The sequence below is a fragment of the Castor canadensis genome, chromosome 5 (genome assembly GCF_047511655.1).
Source record: "Castor canadensis chromosome 5, mCasCan1.hap1v2, whole genome shotgun sequence".
Lineage (NCBI taxonomy): Eukaryota > Metazoa > Chordata > Mammalia > Rodentia > Castoridae > Castor > Castor canadensis.
The window spans coordinates 167,518,566-167,527,168 of NC_133390.1; the positions used below are offsets into that span (position 1 = coordinate 167,518,566).

Here is an 8,603-nt window from a genome sequence, read left to right on the forward strand (position 1 = left end):
AGGGGTTATATGTGACTTGCTGCTTCGGTCTTGTAGCTTTTAATATTCTTTTTTTCTGTATAGTTCATGTTTTAACTATAATATATCTAGGGGGTTCTTTCTTTTCTGATCTTGCCTGCTTAGTGTTCTCAAAGTCTTCTGTACTTCTTTGACCCTTTCTTTTCTCAAGATTGGAAAGGTTCTCAGCTATTATTCTATTGTATATACTTTCTGTGCTTTTAGTTTGTATCTCTTCTCCTTCTTCTATACCCATGATGCACAAGTTTGGTTTTTGATGGTTTCCCAGAGGTTTTATATGTTCTGTTCATATTTTCTTAATATTTTTGTCTTTATATGGTTGCTCTAATGCCATACTTTACTTTTGATCCCTGATACTGTATTTTCAACTTGTTTCATTGTATTAGCAAAACTTTCAGCTGAGTTTTTTATTTAGGTTATTGAGATTTTCAATTTAGCCTCAACAGTATCTACAAATGCATCAGATATTGTGTGTGTGTATGTGTGTGTGTGTGTGTGTGTGTGTGTGTGTAAACAAAGCACTGAGTTCTGTGTTAGCTGGGAGAGAAAGGAGGACCCTAGTTTCTCTGCCTGCTGGTTTCAGTGCTTACAGACCCTCTCTATCAGTTCAGCAACCTGTGTGGAGAAGTCTTGTAATTCAGAGTTTCTGGAGTCCTGGCCCTCAGTCCTGAGTGTCAGCAAACAAAAGTTGGTATGCAGTTTTCAGGGGTGAGTCTCAATGCTTTCATGCCCTGTCTGATAGTTCACCTTCCTGTGGGCCATAGAAATCTGTGAGTATCACGTGAAGAGTCTGGGCTAAGGGCTTAGGTCCACCCAGTACCCAACACATGCAGCCAGGTGGCAGTCCCCAGAGGCTGAATACTAAGCCTGATTCAGGTTTGTTACTTTTTTTTTCGCCGGTGAACCACATGTAATGGGATTAAATCCTCCTCAGGGAAAGCAGGGCCTGCAGAAACTTCCCACGCTTGAACTTCTCTGCGGGACTGTGTCCTGTCCTCTCCATCTCCATGACCACCTCTTGTGACTCTCTCCCTCTTAGACACTGTGACAGGTGTCCCAATCTTCCCCAAGCTGTTCATGTTCCTTGTTTTCAGGCCCTCAGAGTATCTCAGTCTTAAACCATAGTCCCTCTCTCAAGATGGCACCTTGCTCTTGCCCTCCAAGATAAGGGGAGCAACAGAACGTCTTTGTTCCCTGAGGTTAGCTTTCTACATTAGAGCAGTCACTCTCTCACAAATCCCTGCACTGGGTTTAAGGCTTGTGGGAGGTGGAGGCTTATCTTGCAGCTAGAATTGCCAGTCTGTCACTAGGGCCATCTCACTTACCTTGTGATGTCATCTTCAGCTTTCCCTCTCCCTCCTGGGGGCCAGAGATGGGCTTGAAACTACTTTTTCTGTTGCCTCACTTTCCCTATGCTTTCCTGGTGTGTTGCCTCCTTTTTATGATTCTCAATGTTCTTCCTCTCTTTCTTTCTTCAGAATATAACATCCCTTTTGTTACTTGACCTCTCTCATTCAGTGAAAATGGTGAGCATCTCTAATTTGTCATCTTATCCCACCTCCTCTCTTCAATATGTTATTGAATCCTTCCAGTGAATTTTATGTTTTGTTACTGTGCTTTTTAGCTCCCCACTTTTTTATTTAAAAATTTTATTAGCATAAATTAATTGTACAAGGGATTTCATTGTGATACTTATAACATACATATAATTTAGTTTTATCAAATTCACCCCATCAATATTATTCTTTTGGACTTGAGTTGTGGTTTTAAGTGGTAGAGTGCCTACTTTGCAAGTGTGAAGCCCTGAGTTCTAATCCCACCCAGTCCCACCAAAAAGAACCCCTGACATATATTACTTTTTCTTTATCCCACGACCCTCATCCCCACCTCCTTTTTAATAGTTTTTGGTGGATTTCATTATGCTACTTTTTTCTATAATATTCATTCTTCATTCCCCTCTCTTTTCTCCTCCTGACATTGATTCCCCCACCCACAAACTGTCCCCCTTTTGCAATCATGTCATATTATTTTTGTGTCTATATTCTGCTTATGAACCTTCTGATTTTCTATTGGGTATCTTTTTGTAATTTCTATCTCAGAAATTAATATTTCTATGTAACGAGTCATCATTTTCCTGGTTTCCTTCAGTTCTTTGTTCACAGTTTCCTTTAGGTCTCTGAGCATACTTAAATCTATTAAAGGCTTTGTGTTGTAAGGTCAATAACTAGGCTTCTACAAGGAGAGAAAACCGTTAACTTCTTTTTCCTATAAATAGAATTGTTTAGTTCTTGTTATTTCTTTACATGGTTTGCAATTTGTGTCAAAAACTGTACTTTTGGATATTATAATACAGAAATTCTAGAAATCAATCTTCACCCCCTTGTACCTTAGAGATGATTTTTGTCTTTTGTTGTTGGCTGAGGGTACTTAATATTTTGGTTTATGTCTGTTCTAACCCATTTTTGTAAACTCTGTTGTCATGGGTAACCACTAAAGCCTGAGCTCAAAGCTCACTAGTCAGCTAATGTTCTTACAAAGTCTCCCTAAAGCCTGAACCCTAGAAAAGAAAAAAGAGAAAAAAAATGAAAGAAAAAACTCATGTTCCAATCTTTGCAGATGTGTGTGGCACTCCTTCAGTGTTTACCCAGGTTGTTTATAATTTACTACTCTGTAGTATAGAACCATTTTATTTAGCTCTAAGAAATATTTTTCTATATTATTTGAAAGAATTTCAACTTATATGAGTTTTCTTGTTTTTTTGAATTCCTGCCTATCATCAATTTTAAATGACATCTTTTATTTTTCTGAAAATATGGCATTATTTTTTTCTTTATCTGCAGTTGCTTTATATTTCTCTTTAATTCAGTGTGCCTCTTTCAAGTTAGCTATCCTAAAAGTCATGAGGACTCCTGATTATTTGCTTACTTTTAAAATTGAGGTTATCAAATGTGTACTGAATGAAGTCAAGTAGATAGCAAAAGGTAAATATTTTAGGACTCCACTTATCAGTCCCCAAAATAATGGAATTCATAGACACAGAGAGTTGCCTTGTTATCAGGGTCTGAGATGAAAATGTAATATGGTGATATAATTTAAAGTTTATATCAGTTTAGAAAGGAGTAAAGTTATGGACACGAATAGTGGTTGCAGTTGCTGAACAATGTAAAAGTATTTAATGTCATGAACTTATAAAGTAAAGATGTTTAATATGGTAGATTTGATATAGGTGTATCTTACCATAAACTGTTAGGATTGCCTATTCATCTAGTAAATCAAGGTGCCCCTTAGATAATTAGGAAATATGGTGATTATAGCTTAATATAGAGCATTCAGCCATATTGTGATGTCTGTGAATGAGGATTCCTGAGGCTCTGTGGGCTTCAATACCTACCTAGAGATTTCCTTGGCTTCTCAGGATCCACCTGATTATTTCTTCTATAACTTGGAGAGCTACAGTCCTCTAAATACAAGTAGCAGAGAGTGTGGGCTTTACTGTCCCAGCTCATCTGAACTATCAGTGTGGTGACTGTCCCACTTTCTCCTCCTGCTCTTGTGTTGATTAATGTGTGATAAAACCATAGTTGGTTTTTCCCCCATTTTGTCACAATCCTTTCTTTTTCTGTAGTCTTATGGAATTTTATCCTAGTAATTTATTGGGATTTCTCTCATCTTGTTGCTCCAGATTGAATTACCTGCACCCAGCATTGTGTAGGGCTAGGCCAAGAGAAGTTTTTTTTAGACAGTTTTAGTAACCTCTTTCTTGATATTGCACTGTTCAGATTTTCAATCTATTCTGTTAAAATAAAATTAGGGTAATTTATCATGTTATACTTTGTATGTACTTATAAATCAATATGCATAAATTGGCATAGACTTGTCTATAATATTTAAATTCTCCTCTTTTGTACTTTGAAGATACTGTTTTTCCATTTTTGTATCAATTTTGGGCACATTAATGTTTTTCTCCTTTACTTTTCATTGATCCTGTAGCAGCTTTTCCTTTCTCAATCAAGATATCTTATCAAGGTTTTATTCATGAAGCATGCCATTTTCTTTCTATACCACAAATTTCTGCATTTACCTTTATCACTACCATCTATTTTTATAACAAAATATTCTTAAAATTTCACTGAATTCTGTTATGATATGAATATCATAATCTATTGCTAGTGTTTGATTTTTCCTGGTTTGATTTTGGAAATTCATGAGATTTTTAACTACATCTTTTGCATAAAGGCTTAGACATGGACTTTGTTCCTTTGATCCATTAATAATATCTATGTTAAGAGATTCATTTTTCTATTATCAAGCTTGGAATGGAACAGTTCCTGGTATTCTCTCAAGGGAAGTGTGTGGAGGATTACAGAGGTAGGCAGGTACAGTAAGTAATTTTAGTGCAGCATAACTTTCAAATTGGTGGACTAGTATCTTTCTAGAAGAGGGAGGATAATTACCAGCTTTGGGACAAAGAGATAACCTTGGTAGGAGCTCAGAGTAGTTCAGATTAAAGTCATGTAGCTAATGTATCTGCTGTTTGAAGCTCTTTATCTCTGTTCTTTCCATAAAATCATGTTTTTTTTTCTTATCCCCTTCCTTATCCCCTACAGCATTCTACGTGGTACATAAGGATTTTAAGATAGAGTGATTGAAAAATATGTTTTCAACCCATCCTCCTGCCAGAACTACACTCCATGCTGCTGAGAATGCACATAAGGCCATCTGTGAGGATGCTCTACTCTTCTCTTTTGGTCTGCCTGTAACATGGCTTTGTGCACGTTTGTAACATGGTGAAACTAAGCGAATGTCTTGTAGACCATTCAGGGTGTTCTCACAATCATAGAAAACTGCACTACTGCATAAAGTGGAAATACTCACATTGCATCCTATCTCAACAAATTAAAAAATCCATAAGTGATGGTAAATATACCCAACAACCTACTAGGAGATGCAGCTCTTTAACACTTCCATAAGAAATAGTTTCATTAACAATATACTGTGGGGGTTGGTGGCTTGGCTCAACGGTAGAGGGCCTGCCTAGCAAGCTTGAGGCCCTGAGTTCAAATCCCAATACCACCAAAAAATGTACTCTGTTAGGTAGATTTCATGACAAGAACTATTTAAGGAAATCAACATTTTTCTTTCTGTTTTTTTTTCCCAATAGCCATTCCTACCACTATTCAAACATGTTAAAAGGTCTCCATCCTTTAAAAACATAACATTTCTACAACTCACTTCATCTTCCAGGTGGGGTCCCAGACTTCTGCTGACAATTCAGCACCACAGTTCTAATTTTCTCTCATCAAAGTGGTTACCACAAGCTAAACGATGAAGAGCTTTGGGCACATGTCACACTTATGGCTATATACTTTACTCCTGGGACTAGTATGCCTTGTTTATTCATGAAACCTTTTTGGCCTCCATAAATTTGCTTTTTTTTTTGTGACACTGTGGTTTGAATTGAGCCCTGCCTCCAGCTCCATAAATTTGCATTCTGTTCTGTGTCCTTCTGTCCCTATAATTGCTCCTTCTCATGTACAACAGGATGTATCTTTAGCTCATTTGGGAATAAGTAGAATGTGAGGGAGCTTGCAAATCGTAGCACCATGGAAGAAATCCCACTCTTGGACTGTAAAAGCCTGACCAGGCTATTTACCTTTTTTGGTGGTACTGGGGTTTGAACTCAGAGCCTCACACTTGCTAGGCAGGCACTCTACCACTTGAGCCACTTCACCCTTTAGGCAAGGCAATTTACTTTTGTAACCTGAAGCAAATTTTATCCCCGCTATGCACTGAATTTCTTTTAGAAATGTAGGAGACTCTGTATGATTATCTCTAAGTGTTGATAAATATTTGCTGGGGTTGTAGGGTAAGGAAAAGTTTTCTGACATTGTGTCCCGGTAAAAAGTCCCTGGGGACATTGACTGACAGTGACTCCTACTGAGCAGAGGGTAGGAAGCTGGCATTACAGATAAGTGAGAAAAGGCAGAGCTTTTTAACATTAGCCACACCCATGGCACACCGTGTCAAGGAAGAAGATATAAATGAGAAGCTCCACTCAGCTCTCAGCCAAGGCCCTTCCTGGCAAGATGAAGTCCGCTGTTCTTCATCCTTTCTCTGCTCCTCATTCTGGAGAAGCAAGCAGCTGGGAATGCATTGTATGGTGAGAGGGGAGGTTTGGCTGGGGGACAGATATTTCAGGGAGAATGTCCTGTAAGGTTACCCCGCATGTGAGTAGAAATTTCTTCAGTCAGGTCATCTTCTTGATGGGAATTAAGTCTTCTTCACCAAATCCACATCTCTTGTGGGAACATCAGTGAGTTGATTAAAAGAGTCTGGATAAGCCTTGGAAGGAGATTGGAAGGATAATGCCACTTGAACATTCTTGCTTTCAATTACCAGGTCAGGTGAAAAGCCAGTTGCCAGATAGTTCATATGAATATCTACTTACACAACACAGTCCACAGCAACAGCAACAGCAACGGCACGGACTAAAAACCAGTGAAGGAGTTTCATCTGACAGCAGCCTTGTGATACAACAGAGTCGACAGCAAGAGCAACAGCACGGACAAACCAGCAAAGGAGTTTCATCTGAAGACAGCTTTATTACCACCACTAAGAAGCAAGTAGCTGGGAGTGGATCTTATGGTGAGTGGAGAGGGTCATCCTGGAGAAAGGTACTAGGTAGAATGTCCTTTAAGGGCACCGTGGGTGTTATCAGAAACCTCTTCAGCCAGGTCATCTCTTTGATGTGAATGGAGTCTTCTTCACCCAAATCTAAATCCCTTGTGGAAATATCAGTGAGTTGATAAAGATGGTCTAGGATAAGACTTGGAAGGGAATTTTGGAGGTAATTTAATAAACAAGTTTTCCTCAATTACCAGGTCAGGAGAAAGGCCAGTATACAAGTACATCACACCAGTATGCAGTTACAAAAAAAGGTCTCCAGCTTCATGGACAAAAAAGCTCACAAGTTGCAGTTGAAGGCAGTTTTCTCACCAAAACTAAACACCAAGCAGGTGGCAATATTCCTTATTGCAACAAGTGTCTACTGTACAGGAACACAAAGGTAGAAGACAAGGCACACGGTGTCTTCCAAAGGAGGCCGAGTCCAACAAAAATCCCAAGGCATTTCTTCTGAGCAAAGTGAGCAGAAAGTACTCATCAAAGGATTGGCTCAAATTGCTGATGCTGGCCAGTATGCACAAACAAGTCTTGGTCAACAAGTGAAAACAAAAGGAAGCTTGAACTATCATGGAACAAAAGGTTCACAATACAAAGGAACTCATCAAATCTCATTTGAAGGACAACAGCTTCAGCAAGCACAAAGCAGCTCTACTGAGGTTCAAGGGCAGTGCCAGTGTACAAAGGGAATGGCAATCCAACATAAAGGTGGAGCTATTGTGTAAAGTCTTCATCGGCTGACCGAAGACCAGGAACAACATTGAGGTAAGTGTCTTACCAAATAGGGGATATATTTATCCCAATGTTGAGAAGTGGTATGTGAAGACTACCTGAGACCATTAAGGGAATGATACCAATTGTCCACATCAATGCAAGTGCTGTGTAACAAACTTTGAGAAGATGAGCACCATTCACTTGTGAGATGAGCACCTGATAGAGGTTACCAGGTAGAGGGCTTGGTGAGCACCTGGCCTGTTATTGGGTCCTAAATTCCTATCCTTAGTATTTTTAATGATTTTTACTTGCACAAATCTAGCCACTGATTTTTTTTGAATATGTATTACCTATACAATCATTTATAAGTTCATGACATCATCTTGATAATTCTTTCACTTTGGATTTGCAAAATGTAATTTCTTTTTTGACAATACTGGTGTTTGAACTCAGGCCTCCTGCTTGCTATGGAGTACCTCTGTGGCATGAGCCATGTCACCAGCTCTGAATAGTGTAATTTCTTGCTACTATTGTTGTAAAGAATCATAGCAGTTACTATTTCCTTCTGTGTAGCATGAGTTGTACAGCATTTCTATTAGGGCACATCTGTTCTCCTCAGAGATCATAATCATAGGCCTATGGTCTAGGCAAGGATCAGCCGACCTCTCCCTCACAATAAAGCGAAGAGATTGGTACCAAGAATGATCCCTGTTGTAATGCAGCAGGGATAAAAAGGGAGACACCAGAGGTGGTGAGGAATCACAGGTCCCAGTTGGACAATTCAGTGTCAGGAAAGAAATTTGAAGCTGAAGGAGAGAAAATGTTATCTGCATGTTTGCGTTAAATAACTTCATCTGAAGAGAGGGAAAGCAACGGAAACAATGGATCTAGTGACTATTAGTAGCATAGCACCCCAAGGTGTAGAAGTTGTTCCTGATGGAGCTGAAAGGGACCAGGTTCACAACTCCCATCTTCTCCTTCCTCTATTTGCTATTCTCACATCACTGTTTGTATCCTCTCTTCTTAAGAGCCACCTAACCTGAGTGAAGTCCGTGATGTCTTCAAGATCCAGACTCCCACGTGGTTCAAGATCCTCGTCCATGGATGACACCACTTGTACATACTTGCTTATCCTTAGGGTTTTTAAACCTGGTACTTCTTGAACATTTGCTTTCCAATAAAGAGATCAT

General features: G+C 39.1%; 1 long non-coding RNA gene across 2 annotated transcripts in view; it reads left to right on the forward strand.

Moving 5' to 3' along the window:
- Positions 1 to 8,603, forward strand: part of LOC141423414 (uncharacterized) — a 38,071-nt gene extending 29,468 nt beyond the window's left edge. The window contains exons 3-6 of one of the 2 annotated variants that reach the window (XR_012448278.1): positions 4,626 to 4,935; positions 6,418 to 6,663; positions 6,900 to 7,464; positions 8,442 to 8,603. This is a non-coding gene — a long non-coding RNA (uncharacterized lncRNA). The remainder of the gene's footprint in view (positions 1 to 4,625; positions 4,936 to 6,417; positions 6,664 to 6,899; positions 7,465 to 8,441) is intronic. The other variant, XR_012448277.1, reaches the window with a different exon arrangement.